At 34.8% G+C, this 22,416-nt stretch overlaps 1 long non-coding RNA gene and 1 pseudogene across 1 annotated transcript; both read right to left on the reverse strand.

Annotated features, from left to right (window-relative positions):
* Positions 1-6,964: 6,964 nt before the first annotated feature.
* On the reverse strand, positions 6,965-13,075 carry LOC145800264 (protein TEEBE pseudogene; annotated as a pseudogene).
* Positions 13,076-15,082: 2,007 nt separating this feature from the next.
* Positions 15,083-20,765, reverse strand: LOC114261728 (uncharacterized). Its single transcript, XR_014341887.1, has 2 exons — positions 20,274-20,765; positions 15,083-16,450 (listed from the first exon to the last, which is right to left on the reverse strand). It is a non-coding gene; the product is annotated as an uncharacterized LOC114261728 (long non-coding RNA).
* Positions 20,766-22,416: the final 1,651 nt, after the last annotated feature.

Consider the following 22,416-nt stretch of genomic DNA (forward strand, 5'->3'; position numbering starts at 1 on the left):
GAAATAGGACTTATGCTAAAAAAAATCTATGTACACATATTTATGTTATTGAAAGATAAACTTCTAAATAAAAGTTAATTTTTCATCTTTAAACTTTCGAACAAAAGTGAAAATTTTCAAATATAAATTTCATTCAGATATAAATTTTAGAACATTTGTTTTTTTTTTTTTTTTTGGTTCTAAAGTTTATATCCGGATTGACTTTTGTTCGAAAATTTATATTGAGTGGCATAAATGGTATATATTGAGATTTTCTGTGATGTGCAAAAAGAATTTTCCTTACGGCATTAAATTTGAAAAGTATGACTAAATTCTTCTAATACGAAACTAATAAGACTTAATGCTATTTCTTTAAAATAGCAAGATTAGTTGGTTATTTTTCTAATTACACCATTTTCTAAATTTTAAAATTATCATTTTATCTCACTACACCTTTCATAATTTCAAATATAACATCCTACACCTAATATCTCATCTTTTTTTTATACCCATTAACATTTCAAACCCTAAGGCCCTTGTTTTGAGTGATAGAGAAAGGGATTGGATTAGTAGTGAAGTAGAGTCCATAAGCATCATATTTGTTTCGAGAAATGACCATGGGCAAATTATCCATAAAAGCAACACTCATGCAAGGTCATTTAGTAAAATTTATTTATGATTTACGCTCCGTTTATTTGAGTGAAAAATATTTTTTAACGGGAGAAATATTTTTCAGTGAAAATATATTTTTTATATTTGGTGGTGGTGATGGTAGGACGAAGGTGAAGGTGAAGGTAAAGGTAAAAGTGAAGGTGGAAGTGGAAGTGGTGACATGGCATTTGGGAGGAAAATATTTTTTAACGGGAAATATTTTTCAATGAAAATATTTTCTATATTTGGTGGTGGTGATAGTAGGACGAATGTAGAGGTGAAGGTGGAGATGGTAGTATGGTAGTGGAGTAGTGGTGGCAGTGATAGTGACACTAATGGTGACAATAGTCTGGTGATATTGATGATGACAATAGTGTGGTGATGGAGGTAAAATTGACGGAGGTGAATTGTTTTTCATAGAAGTGTATGAGATTGTATGAGATTGGGGAGTTTTATTGCTCGAATAACTTGTCGTGCCGTGTAAGAAAAGTCTCTTTATGAAAATTAAGATTTTTTTTTTCTTTCTTTTTGGTTCCACTTACTCATTTACTTGTTCAAAAAAAAAAAACTGTTCCAATTGCAGATTAGAGGGTGTTGTCCGTTTGTTTCGGACTTATATTATTTCTCGTCTCAAAATAATAGTCTCTTTTGAGAATTTAACTTTTTTTAATAGTATAATTATTATATTTTAATAATATTAATTTTTTAAAATTACCTTTTGATAGTACATTTTTGAGAAATATCAATTGTCATAATTATATTTTTTATATTATTAATAAATTTTAAAAAAGGGTAAAATAGTAAATTCATATTTTTTAAATTTTTTTAAAAAGAAACTAATATTTTAGAATAATAAAAAAATAAAATAAAAGATTAATATTTTAAGACGGAAAAAATATAAAAAAATATATTAACTAAATATTAATAGTCAGCTGATCAGGGTTACATCCCGTACAAAAATTAATAGTATACCACTTTTACTATTACAAAAGGTATATATGGGCCCCATATATATGGGCCGGGCCACGGGCCGGGCTTCAAAAACGATGGCCCAAGCTCTGGCCCAAGGCCTTGGGGCTGGACTTGGACCCCGGCCTAAATGGGCCTTAACAGGCCGGACCCACCTCAGGCCGTGGGTGGGCTTCGGGCCGCCCGCGGGCCACGGGCCAAGATTACACCCTTATATAGGGGGAGATTAGATGATGGAAGTGTATGAGATTGTGGAGTTTTATTGCTCGAACAACTTGCCGTGGGCAGTGTAAGAAAAGTCTCTTCATGAATATTAAGAAATTTTTTTTTTTTGTCCCTATTGGCTGCATGTTTTGTACAAGCCAATTACAATTCGACGCGTGGCAGAATAAGGATAATACAGGAAGGCTAGTCAAGTCTTTGATCCTGATTGTACACGTGGCAGTTAGTATTGGTTATTACGAGATCTGAGTAGTAATGGATCAACAAAGAGAGGCAAGGTGATGTGGCTTCAATGGTTACTCACATTTAAATTCAAATTTAGGAAAGAAGTCTAACTGCAAGTGATGGCATAGTGGGCTAATTACAAGGCAACATGATCAGCGATCATGGAAGAATAGTTCGACGGTTGGAAACGCAGTTCGATGGTCATCCTTGAGAAGTATAAATAGCAGAGAAGGCCCCAGAAAAAACCCCCAGACTTAGATCCAAAAAATCAGTCTTATTATACTTATTTTCCTTTCCAGTTTTACATTTCTAGTCTTACATTTCCTGTACTTTAAATTCCTGCACTACATTTCGTTCATAGGAGTAGTTTCAAGTAGATTGTTGTTGTAAACCTCTACGAGGCTGAGTTTGAATCATTGTAAGTTTTTCATGTTAATGAAATACTTCAACTGTTCTTCATTTAATTGTTATTTTTGCTTAATTCTCCTAAATCAAGCCACCAGTAAAAGTCCTCTTCATTGAGGCTGAAAGAACTAAAACACAATCGTCTGATAATTGGTTGGCAATTAATTCTCTGTAAGGACTGATTGATCCTTGCTGACACGTTCGCAATTACAATAATAACCTTCGAAAGCCAAAAAGCCAACAGTCCCAATTCTTCATTTACATGTTCACGAAAAAAAAAAAAAACCTGCCTTGGAGTTTGGCTCCTCTCAGTCCAATTGGAGATTAGAGGTTGTTGTTGTTTGTGGTAGATGTTGTATCGGACTTATTTTAATAATTTAAATCGTTAATATATAAAGGTCATTAAGTATATTATTGTTATTATTATTATTATTATTATTTGTCTTAAAAGAAAGGTCACTTTTGGAAAATTTATTTTTTTAATAGTACAATTATTATATTTTAAAATTAATTAATTTTTCAAAATTATCATTTGATAGTACATTTTTTTGAAAAATATTCATAATTATACTTTTTATGTTATTAATAAATTTAAAAGAATGGCAAAATAAAAAAAAATTTAAAAGAAATTAATATTTTAAGACAAAAAATATATAAAAAATTATATTAACTAAATATTAATAGTCAGGTGATCAGGGGTTACATTCCGTATAAAAAGTTAATAGTATACCACTTTTAGTATTAGGACTTTTCTTAAGTGTGCAACTTACACCTTACACTTACGCCTTTCTGTTTGCTGTCCTGTTTTATGTTTACACCTTCCACTTACACCTTTTGTGTTGGTTGCATATGGTGTGCAACCTTAAGGGATTGCACACCATAACAGCACCCTTAGTATTACAAAAGGTATATAAGGGGGAGAGGAGATGATGGAAGTGTATAAGATTGTGGAGTTTTATTGCTCGAACAAGTGTATGAAAAGTCTCATCATGAATATTAAGAAATTTTTTCCTTTTTTTTTTTTGGGTCCCAATTCCTCATTTACATGTTCACCAAAAAAAAAAAAAAAAAAAAAAAAAAAAAAAAAAACCTGCGTTGGAGTTTGGCTCCTCCAGTCCAATTGGAGATTAAAGGGTGTTGTTGGTTTATGGTAGGAAGTGTTTCGGACTTATTTTAATAATTTAAATTGTTAATATATGAAGTTCGTCAAGTATATTATTATTATTATTATTATTATTATTATTATTATTATTTGTCTTAAAATAATAGTTTCTTTTAAAGAATTTAATTTTTTTAATAGTACAATTATTATATTTTAAAAATATTAATTTTTCAAAATTATCATTTGATAATACATTTTTTGAAAAATATCAATTGTCATAATTATACTTTTTATGTTATTAATAAATTTAAAAGAAGGACAAAATAAAAAATTTATATTTTTTATTTTTGTTAAAAAGGAATTTATATTTTAGGATAATAAAAAATAAAATAAAGAATTAATCTTTTAAGACAGAAAAAATATAAAAGTTTATATTAACTAAATATTAATAGTCATGTGATCAGGGTTACATCCCGTATAAAAGTTAATAATATACCACTTTCAGTATTACAAAAGGTAAATAAGGGGGGAGGGGAGATGATGGAAGTGTATGAGATTGTTGAGTTTTATTGCTCGAACAACTTGCCGTGAGCAGTGTAAGAAAAGTCTCTTCATAAATATTAAGAATTTTTTTTCTTTTTTTTCTTTTTTGTTTTTCTGTGGTCCCAATTCCTCGTTTACATGTTCACAAAAAAACAAAAAAACTTGCGTTGCAGTTTGGCTCCTCTCAGTCCAACTGGGGATTAGAGGGTGTTGGTGATTCACGAGAGGTCTTGTTTCGGATTATTTTAATAATTTAAATCGTTAATATATATAATTTGTCAAGTATATTTTTATTATTATTTTTTATCTTAAAATAATGGTCTTTTTTAGAAAATTTAATTTTTTCTAATAGTACGATCATTATATTTTAAAAATATTAAAATTTCAAAATTATCTTTTGATAGTATATTTTTTAAAAAATATTAATTATCATAATTGTATTTTTTATGTTATTAATAAATTTAAAAGAATGACAAAATAAAAAGTTTTTTTTTTAAAAAAAAAGAACTAGTATTTTAAGCTAATAAAAAATAAAATAAAAAACTAATATTTTAAGATAAAAAAAATATAAAAAATTATATTAACTAAATATTGATAGTTCGGTCAGGTAATAACATTTCCCGCACAAAGAAGGCCAAAGTCAAACATCTCATTTGGGTCAACCGAACAACACCAATCGACTTCATTGGGGTACGAATTAGGCCAAGTTTGGCTATTGCCAAAAAAGTGCACTTATTTCATCTTTTTATCTTTTTTGGGTCACATCAATCAACATCTCCTCTTTACTTTTTCTACACATAATACAAAAAAAGTCAAAAAGTGCACTTATTTAGTCTTCCCAAACTAGGCCTTACTACAACCATCATATCCTAGGATAATAAAAAATAAAATAAAAGATTAATATTTTAAGAAAAATAAATATAAAAAATTATATTAACTAAAATATTGATAGTTCAGTTAACAACATTTCCCGCACAAAGAAGCCAAAGTCAAACATCTCATATGGGTCCACCGGACAACACCAATCGATTTCATCGGGGTACAAATTACTACAACCACCGTATCTTCTCTTTACTTTCTCCCCTTACTTTTTTTTTTTTTATTTGTTGGATCATTGAACCTACTTTTCGATCTCATTTTGATAATTTAAATCGTTTATATTTTAAAATTTATTGAGCATATCACAACTGTAAAAAATTAAGTTGATCGAATATCAGAAACTACGTGTTCAAATCATCGAACTAAAAATCATTTTTTTTTAAAATTTAATAAATAGTTTTTCAAACATATACTTTCTGATATCTGATTAACTTAAGTTTTTACAGGTATAATATAATTAACAAATTTTAAAATGTGAACGATTCGAATTACTAAAATTGAGTCCAAAAATGAGTCCAATAACTTAACAAATAAAGAGACAAAGAGATAGAATAAAGAGAGAATCCTAATAGGCCATACTTCAGACCCTCAGCTGGGACAGACCCCAAACATCCCCACATACACGTGGGAGGCAGCCAGAGCAGGACACCAAAAAAATATATATATATATATATAGACCAATAAAAATTCACTGGGTGGCGGGGTGACCCCAGTGGGGTCTTCCTCTTTTCCCGAATCCTAATTACCATCACTTCGCGCTGGGCCAATTTGTCACATCATCATCTAGACCCAAAAGACAGTGAGATCATCATCTAATACCTTTTTGTCTTGGACCAGACAACTAATAATAAGAGGGTTACAATTTGGAAGGAGATTTAAGCCTTGCTTATAAAACCCTGCTTGCTGTAAGCCTTGCCCCGCAGTTCTAGCTGCATTCTTCCCCGGCCAAACAAGCAGAGAGACTTGCTACCCGTACTCATGTCTTCATCATTTTCATTGCAGTCACAAATCCAGAGGTTAGTAAGGATTAATAATGCTATTAGATTAGTTATTTAATTAAGGGCTAGTTTGGCATATACTAAATAAGTCAAAAAGTCAAAAAGTCACTATCTTATTTAAGTCACATCATCTTATTTAAATCACATCACCTCTCTAACACATCACATCAAACCCAACCCAAACCCAACCCAAACCCACCAATAAGTCAAAAAGTGCACTTTTTTAGGACATCCCAAACCAACCCTAAATTAGTAAGATAGTAAGTTATTATGAGAAGAGAAAAATAAATAAATAAAGTGCATACTCTTAGAGATAATCTTCTTTTTACCTCTCTGTTTTCTTCATTTCACTTTTATTTATACAATTTTAGCTTTCTTTTTTTCTTTTTTTTAAATAACTTATGGGTTGTAGGTGTACTAAACATGGTTCTAAATGAGACCATATCAAATATCAAAGATTAATAATTCAACAACTGTAATACGTGTTTGTAGATTTGTATGTTTTAAAGAATAGCTTACACCTATTGCATAATAATATATGTATTTTTGTATTAAATGCTTCTTTTCTTCTTATACAAATCATAATAATTAAACTTTATTAAAGATGGATTTATATGGCAGTATGTGACACCTCCAATATAAAGGTGCCTTTTGGTATAGAACTCTTAATCACAAATTCATAAAGTTAATTATTACATTTTTTTTTTTTTAAGGTTTGAATTTGGGTTTATATTTTTTGGTGTTATTTGCATTTAAATTAGAAGAGAAGAGAGAGAGGAGAAGGGAGAAGGGGACATGGAACTAAAACAGAGCACCCATTTAACCTTAAATGAATAAGGATAGTACTCAAATTTAATATATATATCCTCTACTCTTTTTTGCAACTGATTTTACTCATTACCTATCAATTGAACAAATTTTCCAATTATTCAGTACTAATGGATGAGATATGATTAGGATATGGTGCGCCAAAACTACAACCATATAAAAGTTCAATAGTCTTGCAAGCATAAATACCTCTTAATGATGCAAAGATAACATAGTATTTTTTAATCATATATTTATTATGAAGTACATATAACAGGTAGAAAATTCAAACATATCCTTACATATTAGAGGACAGCCTCAAAATCACTAACTTTAAATTAAAAAAAAAAAAAAAAAAGCCCCTCTAATATGACTCACACATGACCCCTTTTTAACCCACAAGGTCATTACATACAATTCCCCATATCTAGATCATTACTCAGCTTTCTAATAAAAATTACTCATAACCCATTTGAGTGTTAGTATTTTAGCTAACAAATCCACTCAACATGACTAAGATACCCTCAGAATCCTGACATTGTCCAAGACAGGGCCACATATTTGACCATAGGCATGAACCTTAGTGTGATAAAATGAACTATAGAATGTGAGCCTTGTTCTAGCTAAAATTGCTTGGAACTTGAAACTTGCATTCTTGACCCCACCCTTTCCATGAGATACATAGGGAGCTTTTAGGGTTTCTTTAGCGACAAAAGCCTCGACCATCATCGATCCATGGCAACTATTCTTGGCATCTCCAATGGAGAAAGTAAGGTTGTAGAACTTGTTATGGATTGTTCTTATGACTTGGGCAGTGGCACTCTCTCTCCCTTTAACTAGTTCAATCGCGACGAGCCCAGAAGGGATAGAGAAGTGTTTTGAGTCTATGTATTTGACTGGTTTAAGTGACTCAGTGATCCATCCAAGGACTGGTGAAATTAGGTCTTGTTTTTTAGGGAGGAGGAGGATTTCTGTTGAGAAGTTCTTGAATACATGTGGATCAATTTCAAATCCACTATTTTTTACTAGGTTACTTGCATTGGGAAAAAGAAAATTAAGTTTAAAAAAAATAAAATAAAAGTAGTAATAATAGTATGTGCCATAATTTGGAGCAACAATGATAGAGAGCTCTACACATGTAGCAAGGGGAAAAAAAAAATGAACAAACACACACACAGTCACACAAAAATGCTTTAGAGCTCTAATATAGGAGCTCTAATAGCTCTAATAGAAGGTGAGTCCCACTCTGATGTGAAGTTGTGGTTTTTTTTTTTTTTTTTTTTTTTTTTTTTTTTTTTCACCTCACTAGAGCTCAATTAGAGCTCTAGTTTTAGAGGGATGAATCATAACCCCACAGTCACACACATCACATCACAGGTGGGTCCTACCCAGTTAGAGCTCTCTTTCTAAAACTCTCAATCTTTATTCAATTTGGAGGGTTTGGTGAGGAAAGGAGTACAAATGTGAGGCTTAGGCTTCAACACTTGACTTTGGGCAACTCTACAAAGTGATGAAAGATAAGGATTGAATTTTAAAAGGTAAATTGCACTTTTTAATTGTGTGCATAAGTAGCATATATTATTGATTTACTAAAATTTACTTTAAATTTGAACTCCTATTTTCATATGGTCCTCCCAACGCTAGCTACATACAACTCCATAACGGGTGAGAATTAAATATCACTACAATGGGTATTAAATTCTTCTAAATAGGAGTTGAACCCAATACCTTACACTACAAACACAGCCACTAGGCCAAAGGCCCTGGTTGAATAAAAGTTAAAACATAAGGAATCAAAATGAAATTTGAATAAAAATCAAAAGGAAAAAGTGTTTATCATTATTTATGAGTTTTTTGGCTAATATTTATAAGCCAATAAATAAATCAAGCATAAAAACACAATAAACCCCATAAGTTTGGCTCTCTTAAAATTTAATTTAAATAATATTTAGGCCTAGTTTGGAAAGACTAAATAAGTGCACTTTTTGACTTTTTATGAAATATGGGTTGGGTTTGGGTTGGGTTTGAAGTGATGTGTTAGAGAGGTGATGTGACTTAAATAAGATGATGTGATTTAAATAGGATAGTGACTTTTTAACTTTTTGTCTTTTTTGCCTCATGCCAAACTTGGCCTTAGTTTTTTTTTTTTCATGAGTAATTCATTGTGTTTATACTTGTATTTTCACATAATCTGCATTATTTTAATCCCTTGGTCAATTTTACTTAATGAAAATAGGTGGATAGTTTAGATTAAAAATAAATTTAAGTATTATAGTTTAAATTAAAAAATTAAAAAAAAAAACTCAAATTTAAATATTATTTTTTAAACTGTGATGATTATCATACGTAAAATAATTAATAACAATAATGATCAGTTAACATGACTTATATTTAAATATAACTTTTGCATCGAACTAATTTTGAGTCCAACCATCAACTAAAAATTAAGTTAAATTATAATTTTTGGTGTCCTTTCTAAGCCAAAATCCTGGTTCTGCCATAGGACTCATAATCCCTTAACATATAACACAACCAAACATGGGTTTAGTGAGACTCACGGAATTATTAATCTAATCTCCCCTAAGAGGCCAAACAAACATGCCCTACTTGTTCAACGTTACTATGCAAAACTCTAGGAAGCTATCGCCCAACCTGCGCAATGTGTGCACGTAGGTTAGTGGCATCAACTCCTCTTTCCACCTTATAAAGACAAAGACAGAGACAGAGAGAAAAGTTTGAGACTATATTTCTCTTTCGCTGCCGGAGTGGCAACTTTGTCAACAATATATGGGTCTACTTCTCATTTTTTGTTAAAAACTTTGGAAAACAGTGTTATTTATTTATTAATTTTTGCTTTGGATGCATGAATTTATTTTGACAGTCCTCCATCCCATGTTGTCTTCCAAAACCTCATTCCGTTGCTATTGACCGTCGTTGGTTTGACGTACATTGGCAAGACACTAAGCCCAATGGAAACACACCATGCAAGCGTGTGGGCTTTCTTATTTGCCACATTCATCTACTGGTCGATTCTGGGACTCATGATTGCAAGGACATTCGATGGTGAAACTTGCTCTCAAATCCTAAGCTATGTTCTTTTCATCTCCGGAACGTTTTCTTGTGCCTCTCTGTTCTCAATTCTTCTGCCAAATTTGCTTGGACAATTTGTTTTACATGTGTCATTGCCCTTAATTCTTGCAGTTGCCGCCTTGTTTTATTTTGGCAAGAGAATTAAAATTGCAATTAGTGACAATTTAAACTCACAAACAATCGTAGATTCATTTGATTGGGTGCTAAACAAGTTCAACTCTGCAAGAGGTTGGGTGCAAGACAATTTAAACTCACAGACAATTGAAAATTCATTTGATTGGGTGCGAAACAAGTTCAACTTTGCAAGAGGTTGGGTGCGAGACAATTTCAACTCACAGACAATTGCAATTTCATTTGATTGGGTGCAAAACAAGTTCAACTCTGCAAGAGATTGGGTGCAAGACAATTTAAACTCACAGACAATTGCAAATTCATTTGATTGGGTACAAAACAAGTTCAACTCTACAAGAGGTTGGGTGCAAAGGATGCAGTAGCAGCAACATCCATCTTCTCTTCCCACGACATCCTCTCCAGTCTAGGTATTTTTATTTGATTGTTGTGTTGCTCTACACTAGTAGCTAAGAATGATAAGTGGATTATGGCAATGTGTTGATTTTAAATAATTTGGACTTAAAAATAATAATTATACAACTGTAATAACTGTTTCTTGATTTGTGTGTTTTAAGATTTGCCTTGTATTGCATGCATAATATATATAGTTTTGTATTAAATGCTTCTTTTCTTCTTGTTTGAATCATAATAATTAAACTATATTTAAGATGGACTTCTAGGACAATATAAGACACCTCCATTATGGAGGTGCTTTTTTGGTTTAGAACTCTAAATTTGACAATAATTCTTAATTTATCACTCCTAAATAATCTCTAATGATGTGGCATTAAGATTATAAGTTACATAATGAATGTTTGACAAATCAAAATTTGACACTTGTTAGACACATCATTAGGATTTAGGAGTGATTTTTAAGGGTGATTACGTGTCTCAAGCATTTTTGAAATCTCAAATTCATAAAATTAATTATAGGATTGGGACAATTTTTTTTAGACTTAGGCCGTGTTTAGCAAGTGAGTTTTGGGCTATTTTTTGCCCAAAATCCACAAAAAGAAAAAATAGGCTAAAATAGTTAACAAGATAAAATGTCATATCAAACCCATAATCATTTCACTTTTTCTCTCACAAACATCACATCAAATTACAAAAAAATCCAATCATCTTCCCAAATACATAAATTTTAGCCTACTAAAATAGTAGCTTCCCAAACACCCCACTTAAGGATAGATTTTTTGGCCACAATTTCAATAAAAATTTAGGCCGTAAACAACAACTTTGTTCGTGAGTAATTATCTTGTTTTTAGAAATTTTATATTGGCGGTGTGCCTAACTAATAGTAGGGGATTTAAAAGTTACATGGACCTAAAAATAAGAAAATAATAAAGAAATGACAATACACTAGTACATAAGCACACAATCACATAATCTTTCTGACCGGAATAATAATTTCTGTTTGCTCGTCTATTTCTTGGGTTGACCCTAGTTGCCATTTGATAATTGTATGTCCAAAACTAAAAGAATAAAATATTATAATAGGTGTAGATTCCAAATCAATAGATTTGAGTTTGGGATCCGTTGTTCCATATTCTTGTACCCTTCTCTATCCCAAAACTCGTCTAGACGCACGTGCCCAACAAAGAAAAAAAAATTGCACCTGCTATATACTATAAGGAAAAGTCTATGAACACAAAAATTTCCAAACACAGAATACACCGATAAGTATGTGAACATGTTCGTATCTTCGCAACTACAATTGCAAACACAGGTCAATCTCACATTTGTGTATTCTGTGCGATACCGTAAACCAAGCAAACCAGTGAATTCCCCTCTCTGTCTTCCTCTATTTCAATTTAGCAACAGACATTTCCACTGCTTGGCATTCTTCCACTTCTCTTTGGATTTGTTGCACTGCCCCATGTGACTCATAAGCAACTAGATCACATGCATTGATTATGGTAGAGAAACAATTACTAAAACGAAATTAGAAGAAAATTTATTTGATCTGGGTCTTTATTTGAGTTCATTTCTTTGCTCTGTTTTGGGTTTGGGTGCTTTTCATTTTCATTTTATGACTGACTCCATATTTGAGATTGCAAACTTGCGGTCATGTCTTAGTTGCAAGATCGGATTTTCTATTTTCTATTTTCTATTTTTTTTTTTTTTTGGTGGTTTGAATTTGGATTTATATTTTTTGGTGTGATTTGGATTTAAATTAGAAGAGAAGAGAGAGAGTGAAGGAGAGAGACGGACAGGGAACCGACCCATTTGACCTTAAATGAATAAGGATAATAATTCAAATTTAGATACAATAGTTTAGTAATGAATTTGAAAATTGAATTAAATAGCTTAATCTTGATGGGTTTAAATCACCGTATAAAATTAGTTATTTAAAATCATACTAAGTATTGCTATTTTAATTCTAACATATATATATATATATATACATATCTTCTACTCGTTTTTTGCAACCGATTTTACTCATTACCTATCCATTGAATGAATTTTCTCATTATTATGATTAGGATATGGTGCCCCAAAACTACCACCATAGAAAAATTCAAGAGTCTTGCAAGCATAGATTCAAATACCTCTTAATGATGCAAAGATCACATAGTATTTTCTAATCATATCTTTAGATAGTAATTATTATTACGGTCATTTGATAAAGAGAAAGTTCAAACATATCCTTACATATTAGAGAACAAGCTCAAAATCACCAACTTTGCAAAAGAAAAAAATAAATAAAAATACTATAATACGGCTCGCACGTGACCCTTTTTAACCTACAAGGCCATTCATTACATACAATCCCCTATATCTAGACCATTACTCAGCTACCAAAATTACTCATAACCCATTTGAGTGCCAGAACATTAGCAAACAAATACACTCAAAATGACTAAGATACCCTCACAACCCTAACATTGTCCAAGACTGGGCCACATATTTGACCATAGTCATGAACCTCAGTGTGATAAAATGAACAATAAAATGTGAGCCTTGTCCTAGCTGAAATTGCTTGGAACTTGAAACTTGCATTCTTGAACCCACTCTTTCCATAAGATGCATAGGGAGCTTTTAGGGTTTCTTTTGTAGCGAAAGCTTCAATCATCATCGATCTGTGTGCAACCATTCTTGGCATCTCCAATGGAGAAAGTGAGGTTGTAAAACTTATTTGGGATTGTTCTTATGACTTGGGCAATGGCACTTTCTTTCCCTCCAACTAATTCAATCGCAGCGAGTCCGGAGGGGACAGAGAAGTGTCTTGAGTCTGTATTTGACTAGTTTGAGTGACTCAATGATCCGTCCAGGGACTGATGAAATTAGGTCTTGTTTTTTGGGGAGGATGAGGACTTCTGTTGAGAAGTTCTTGAACACGTGTGAATGAGTACATTGAGATCTCTACAGTAGGCTTGGCAAAAGATATAGGAATTGATTTGATTGATGCAGTCCATAGTCAAAACTTGGCGTTACGGTGAATGAGACCCAATTTGAGGAATTTTTCTCCTTGATTTCTTGAGCTCAAACCTACAATTAGGAAATAGTTTAAAGTATAAGCCACAACTGCTTGTGATTGTCAATTGATGCATTCCTGTAAAAGAATGAGATATGTTGATTTTGTTGATTCAGAATGAACTTTTTTTGTTTGTTTCTTTGTAAATTTTGTTTGATGGAAAATGGGTATATTGAACTCACGTGTCATGGGTTTTGCCAACTTTCCATTGACAATAAAATTTGTGTTGTTTAATTAACTGCTATTGGACAGATAAATGGTTTGGTGTTCAGTTTTCGCTTTATGTTTTTGTTTTGCACAAACGAGCTGAATTGCTTTTGTTAGTCAGTCATTTTTGTTCGAAATCTGAAACAAAAGAAAGGTGAACTAAATGGGAAATGCTAAAATGGATTCCTCAAGGCTTAGGGCATAAACAAAATGGATTAGTAAAGGATTGTTGCTGTGTCATGTAAGGCAAAGCTAGGGTGCAACTCAAGCGGGTTTGGATGGATTGATAGGTTGTTTAAGCTCAACGCAAGTTATGTTGAGAGCTGTCCAAATTTGAATTTTAATCCGAGATTGTATAATTAAGCCCGACATGAGTTAAACCCAAATTACCCGAATTTTACATAAATTTTAGTTCCCCCCTTCCGCCTTTTTCAATGCAGCTAAGTTAATTAATTTGTTAAAATTAGATTCTATTTATATATTTTTTTTTTTATAAAATCATTAATAGCATCTAAACAAATAATTTATATAATATAAAAGAGATGTCACTATGGTGGTCTTCACAATTTGGGAACTTGGTTAATTGAGTTGATTTTTTGACTATTTTAGCCTGACTAAAAAAAGTTGTGTTTGAAAAGATAGTTAGCTTTTTTTTATAATTGATTTGATAGTTATGAGAGAAAAAAATAAAATGATTATAGTTTGAATGTGACATTTTGTCTTATTAGTTATTTTAGCTTATTTTGTTTTTATAAACTATTTTAGACTTAAACCCTCTTCCCAAATAGGGCCAATTTATGAGTAAGAAAAAAATATATAAGATTTTATATTGTGTTACTTATATATATAATATATTTAATATGATCTAATGATTTAAATTACTTTAATACATCTAATAACTAACAATTTATACGTTTATTTGCTATATATATAATTCAGATTTCAAGTTGCTTAAGTTGTTTAATGTCTTTGCTCCCTTAAGCAAAACCGCTTTTCAACCATTGTATCTTTGATCTCTGTGGATTCGTGGATTCAACTATTCCAATGCAGTTGCTCCATAAATTCTTCAGCTACATGTTCTACGTCAGATAGTTTTGAGAAAAAAATTTGTAAGTGGAAATGTTTTTTTGGGTAAGTATAGAAGTGGAAAATTTGAAAGAAAGACATAAAACCAAGCTTAGGGGGAAAAATTATTAGCCTTTTCAACTTGAGAATTTTGAGCCAAAAAAATCAAATAAGCTTAAAACCAGAAAAGTTCACTAAAAACACCCCAACTTTTCAAACTTCAAAGTGCAACTGATTAAGCATGGAATTTCAAATCTTAAACCACTAAGCTACTAATGATTAAGCATGGAATTTCAAATCTTAAACCACTAAGGTACAAATGCCTGAAGTATTATAAACTTGTGCAGCAGACAATAACAAAAATAAATAAATATTCATGGTAAGTTCCAATTTTCAATCCAAATTGAAAACAACTGAATAAATGAGGCTAAAATTCATATCATCTCACCATTTTAAACCTCTCCACTACGTAAAAAATGCTAATCTACTAAGTGAAAAACTTCAACCATATGCAACAAAATTTGACTAATTACACAACCTCTTGATAATATTTCCAAAAAAATCACTAACCTCACCTCAGAAACATTAGACAAATTTGTAAACCCATCATTCATGATAGAAGCATGCATGCGGGGCTAATTACCCGACACTAATGAACAATTCATCCATGTGCATGCATGTCACCAGACCTTGTACTTGGGCTGCCTCACTTCTCATCTATCATAAGTGGCAGTCATATGGGATCCTGTAATTTTCCTAGACTTCAAATTTTTCTTTTCTTTTTTCCTTTTTTGTCAATGAAGAAACATAGAGGAAAAAGGAAAAGAGCGTCATAACCTAACGCCCGTCCCACCAGTCCTGGGTTTTGGAAGTGGTGAATCAGGTACAGACCTAATCAGGACCATATTGGCCCAAAGTGTGCACCACTCATCTCATCAAAGAAGATCTTTCGACCAAGAAGTTAACATCAAATGGCCATGTATTATTCAAGCTCGCATTTCTCTTCTTCGAAGAAGCAATAAAGTCTCAGTAAATTTAAGAATTTATTGAAGGATCTTCCTCTTTTACTTCCTTGATGTCTTTGGTTCTTCCCATACAAGTTTTGCCTTCACTTCCTTTTATCATCTCAATGATCCATCCTCTGGTCATACATCAGATTGTCGGTAATGAGATAGCATCATTACTCACATATCTAACACTTTCGTAAATAGCTTGAAATCCTCAAAGATCTAATATAAAAAAACAGTAGTCAGCAGCACTGACTTCCATCTTACAATTACAATCCTTAAATTGCAGAGTCCCAGACATCTCAACCCAAAACTTGTAAATCTTTCTATTATTCATTACATCTTGAAGTAGACCCATAAAGTTATCTCTGGGAATAGTATGATGCCAATGCCATTACAGTTTCATTTCATCATTAATCCAAAGCTACATTATTTCACATTCTGCAAATCCGTACCAATGATTCATTTGGATATCCGCTGCAAATAATTTAAGTACCATAATTACTGACCTCTAAAAGTTATCTAATCAACATTTGCTCCACTACCACGCCTGTTACCTGCTGTATGATACACTACTCACATTGTTTACCATTAGTATCCTCGTCTTTCTTCAAAAAGAGTAGAATAAAACGCCAAGCATAGTGGGGCAGATGCATTTAAAGCCAATCATGCCAAACAAAATGCAGTCTATGCAGCCCTCTCACCATTCCAATACCTCCAAAACATACCGAAAAATTTGATTATGATTATGCAGTAATTGTTGGGATCTGGGATCCCGCCCAAGACCTTATAGAAATCAAAACAAGCAGAAAAACACACCCATACACAAGGAGACACAATATTTTACGTGGTTCGGCCCGATGCCTACGTCCACGGGAGAGTAACCGGTTATCACTATACCAATGAGGAGATTACAGAAAGATTACAATAGAGGAGGAGCTCACACTCTCCTCACTCAGCCACTCACCCGTCTCCCTCGCTCACACCGAGGGAGACGGTCTCTCCGCCTCACATCTCTCGCACTCTTTGGTTCACGGTTTTCTTCCTCACTTACTTACTCACCCTTTGGCCTCTCCTCTCAACCTCCATTTATAGGTGAGGGAGTAGGTGGGAGAGCCTTTGGGCAGCCTCCATCCTTGACTCTTCAAGATGGTTGGTGGCCGCCAAGGTGGACTTTGGTTGGTTGCCTTCCCATTATTGCCAACCAAACTTGACTTGGATGATCACCCCTTTCACATGGGGTGAATTCAACAAATCACCCCCTCAACCCATGTGAGGTGATCCACTGCATACACTGCTGCTAATCTTGTCACGCCCAAATTCAACATAGTCTGCATCTCTTCACTGAGACGCTGCATCCCCTGAAGCTAGAGATAAAACACCAGAGATACAAGAGGAGGAGGGAATCCGACATCCTCAACTCAACTCACACCACTCTCTGATTTGGAGAGAGCCACTGCTCCTATCTCCCACAGATCTCTTCCATGCTTCCTGTCTCGGATGTCTATACCTGCTATGCTTGAACTTGCGCAACCAAGATATCCGACACCCCCTGATTGGATGTCCTGCACCCCCTGCTTGGATGCCCTTGACTATCATGCAACTCCTTGCATGATGAACACTGGAGCAACTAGAAAACTTCAGAGTTTGACACATCAACATCCTCAAGTTTCCTTGCTCGGAGCTTATTTCTGAACAACCAGCCTTTGCCCTTCTGCACTTCTGAACAACCTCCTGGCGTTTCCACATACGCTTGTTGTCTGTGCTGCAATCCCTGATGTTCGGTTCTGTCTCACTTGTCCGTACTGATGTTTGACAGTTAGCCCTTCTGTCAAGACAACTTCCACCGGTCTGTACAAGTTACCACTATGCAACTCCGTGCATAGTGCTCGCACCCATGGCTTCTGGTCTCCCTGCGTCAAGCTTGCTTGAGAGATCTACATCAACTCTATCATCTGCTGCCATGGAACTAAAGAAACCACCATAGAGAAATAAGACTTGCCACTCCTTGGCACGCACTCTTGCGTTTTACCTGTCTCAATTTCTCTGTCTGGAAGTTCCTGTGAACTGTCAACAACCCGCTGCTGCACACTCTTCTCGCGCCTCTGTACGACACTCTAGCGTACCCTTGCACTGTTGCACGTCTGCAATTGTACTTCTGCGCTTAGTATGCTCCTCTGCAACTATTGTTCTACATGTCCACATACCATTAGTACCTTCTCGTATACAGTAGCTCCAACAGCCACAGTATTTCCCTGAGCCTGTACTGGTTGCCAAATCATCTATCCGTCGATGAATGGTCTTCTCTTTTGATTGAACCAGATCCTCCGATCACCTCAACAACCAGGAAAGTTCCCAGGAAAGACTGGTGGGGTCACAACCGGTCCCACTTAAGAACCAGTCTCCTTAGACAGTGTCTTTTTGACAGAACTTTCCTAGACCTTTGAGATAATCATGTCTGCAATCCTCTAATCGCCCCTGACCAATCCTGATCTCCCTCGATCTGCCATTTGATCAAGCCTGATCTCCTCTGGTCTTCAATGATCTATCTCAATCTGTATCTGGTTGTCCAATCTGGTCAGAATCTGCCCATTCTAACCTCTTCAGTGAATCCGCAGCGTTCCACAATATCCGGCAACCTTCCTTCGAGTATTGAAGATGACAAACACCCATGTTTTGACAATCTTTCCAAACCGTTCAGAATTTCACTATTCTGTCCTCGCGGTTGCGCCCGGAGCGGTCCGTTTAGCTAGAACCAACCTTCGCTGCATTTCCAGGGACCTCACTGAAAACTATCCCCGAAAGCTGGGCCACACCGCAATTTTCTGAAAATTCTGGGCCAAATTGCAATTTTCAGAAGTTCAGGGAATATTCCGTGTACCAACAGAATATTTCGTCCACTGCCCCTGACGCCGTCTGCCACTTTAATCTGCCTTCTTTTTACAGAAACTCCATCTCCAAAATCTGACCGTACGGATGTGTCCGGAATACTCCAAATAGTCGGAAACCACTATTGGATCACCAAAAACGGACTCCAAATGGCTTCGATCTAGCCAAAACATTTTGTATGCCTCAGATCTGCGGCTGTACCTTCGCCGCGAAACACAGGATTCTTCTTCCTGCGGATGACGTGGCAGATGACGTGGCTGCTGACGTGGCACGCGCGTGCTATACACGCGCCTCCCCCACTCGTCTTCTTCCTTCATAAGCGCGTGGGGTGCGTGCCTGCGACTGGTCCGACGCGCCGTCTGCCTTCACGGCGCGTGGAGGCGCGTGCCGAGACTGGGCCTCACGCGCCTTCTTCAGGCGGCGCGTGAGAGCGCGTGGTAGCTCCTCTGGGTGTCTGCTTTATATGATTGGACTCCTCTTCTCGAGCCCTTGCTCCTGGTATGCTCAAAACCTGATTTCGAGCAACTTGATTTCTGGGCAGTTTCGGACAACACGGTGTTTTTGTTCCGAAACGCCACCGACGAGGCTCTGATACCACTTGTTGGGATCTGGGATCCCGCCCAAGACCTTATAGAAATCAAAACAAGCAAAAAAACACACCCATACACAAGGAGACACAATATTTTACGTGGTTCGGCCCGATGCCTACGTCCACGGGAGAGTAACCGGTTATCACTATACCAATGAGGAGATTACAGAAAGATTACAATAGAGGAGGAGCTCACACTCTCCTCACTCAGCCACTCACCCGTCTCCCTCGCTCACACCGAGGGAGACGGTCTCTCCGCCTCACATCTCTCGCACTCTTTGGTTCACGGTTTTCTTTCTCACTTACTTACTCACCCTTTGGCCTCTCCTCTCAACCTCCATTTATAAGTGAGGGAGTAGGTGGGAGAGCCTTTGGGCAGCCTCCATCCTTGACTCTTCAAGATGGTTGGTGGCCGCCAAGGTGGACTTTAGTTGGTTGCCTTCCCATTGTTGCCAACCAAACTTGACTTGGATGATCACCCCTTTCACATGGGGTGAATTCAACAGTAATCCACCTCAATGACATGGTTGAAGAAGACTGCCAACTGAATCAACGTTCCAACCCACATTCAACAGCGACAAATCATAGAACAAAAACAATCAAGACTGCTGATCGCAAGCATCATCATAACATCAAAAACCTCAAGACTTTCATAAACCCATAATGATACATGTGTGAGTCCCACTTATTCGTTAAAAAAAACAACATAGGTCAATGTGAAGATCACTCACTCATATTCAATTACAGATCAAAATCAAATCACTTTCATTCCACATAACAATTCAACACATATAGAAAATCAGAGATCAATCAATCAATCAATCAAAAAGCATTAATCACGAACAATTAAAATTAATAACACATCATTCCTCAAATTAGATGATAAACAAACTAATAATCACAACTAAAGCCTACCCAATTAAAAATAAACCGTCTAAGCTCAGATCAACATAGCACATCTCAAATTACAGTCAAATTGGAAACAGATAAGCTAACCCATTTCAAAAAACAAGAGATCTAAATGAATTCTGATGAAGCAGTGATCAGAGGATCGAGGTACCTTCTGAGATCTCTGTTTTTTCTTTTTCCTGAAGATGATGATGATGATGAGAGAGAGAGAGAGAGAGAGAGGAGAGTATATCACATAGAGCTGGCAATACACACACACACACACACACAGGTAGTATAATAATTCAGAAAGAAAAGTGAAAATAATTGCTTCTATCTGTCTAACTGTTGATAGTTTTAAGAATTGAAGAGAAAATTTGGAATTGGGAGAGGATATACAGGAATGAGAGAGACAGAGGAAAGATAGTTTTAGAGCGAGAAAGCGAGGGGATGGGAGATGAATGATGAGAGAGAGAGAGAGAGAGAGAGAGAGAGAGAGAGAGAAATGTGGGTATGGATGAGGGAAAGAGAATGGAGAAGGCAAAGATCCGGTGACGGGGGCACCGGTCCTGTTGGTTTTTTTTTTTTTTGGATTTTTCTTCTTTTTTCATTATATATATTTATTTTTGTTAAATTATTGAGGTTAAACTTTACAATAATTTAAATCTTATAAATTTATATGAATCTATAATTATTATTTTTTAAATATCACTTAATTATAATTTCTTTTTTTATTTTTCGTGAAATTACAATATCCTTTATTTGAGTTTTAGAAAAACTATTATTAATTCTGTAATCTTGACATAATTATATTAATTAGGGGTATGTACGGTGTGATTCGAACGGTTTGAGTATAACATTATAAATTGAATGACAGATTAGTCGCTTAGTGGATTGTTAAATTTTGATTTGAACGATTTTGGTGGGATTGGCATATTGAAAAATATCTTAATCAATTATCAAGCATTTGTATGATATATAATACTAATTTGTATAATATTTTTCATATATATAACTACTAATTTGTAATAGATTTCACATCTTAAATATCTCTCACACCCATTTTTATTTTGATATTTTACTAGAGATTAAAATATATATATATATATATATATTAACTATAGCGGAGTAGAGCGGTTTCAAAGGTGGATTATAAATTTTAAAGTTTAATCGATGATTAACATATATAACAATGCATATTCGTTCAGTTTTAACGGATTATGCGATATTTTGCACAACCTGGATATCAATCTCCCCACTAATAACAAAGTTAATTATAACAATGTAAAATTATCTTTTTATTCATTTTCAACTTTGTTTAATTTTTTTTTTATCCTTTTGTACATAACCCTAACTTGCCACTCTACTTCCCTCTCACCAAATTGTTAGAGTCGCCATTGCTCTTTTTTTTTCATTGCCTCTTCTACCCAACATCTTCATTGAGAGCCAAAAAAACTAATTATAACCATGTGATGGCCGTAATGTATTGCAAATATGTATGTCGATTCATTGAAGGTAAGAAAAATAAAGATGTGATAGTAGTAGAGGCTATAAAATGGTGTTAGGAGTGATTTAGGTATTGATTTGGTGTTTTGGTAAGGGTTGATTTGGTTGTGTTCGAGTTTGGAGTGATTTGGGTAGAGTTTGGCAATAGTGGTGAAAATATAATGTGCAGTGTAGGAATGGCAACGGGGCGGGGCGGGGCCGGGGATCACACTCCCCGTCCCCGATGGTGGAAATACCCCCGTCCCCGGCCCCGATCCCCGACGGGGAACCCATGACCACCCCCGTCCCCGTCCCCTAACAGGGATCGGGTTTCCCCGACCCCGAAATTCCCCGATCAATTTATCAACATGTTCATCAACAAACAGAGAGAGAGAGAGAGATTTTTTCAACAACAGATCAACAAACAAAAAAATTTTTAACAACACATATTACAAACACAAGAACAAAAAAAAAAATCTGTATGTATACATTACAGATCTGTTCAACACACTGTGTTACACACACACACACAACAGATATATTGTTCATCAACAGATATAATATAAATAACTTGGAAAAAAAATATTTGTGCATCAATGAACAACAGATATGTATATATATATATAGAGAGAGAGAGGGGGCTTCATCACGATTTGTCCTGGTCATGGTCGTGGCTGCAGATCGGTGGTGGTGGTGGTGGCTTCAAATTGGTGGTGACGGAGGAGCAGGAACGTCGTTCGTTGTGTGACAGAGAGAACGGCAGTGAGAGAGGATGATCGGCGGCGAGGTACGAGCAGCGGCGATGGACGATCGACGGTTACGGACGAGAA

Source organism: Camellia sinensis, chromosome 10 (genome assembly GCF_055761805.1).
Source record: "Camellia sinensis isolate YWXY chromosome 10, ASM5576180v1, whole genome shotgun sequence".
NCBI classification, from domain to species: domain Eukaryota; kingdom Viridiplantae; phylum Streptophyta; class Magnoliopsida; order Ericales; family Theaceae; genus Camellia; species Camellia sinensis.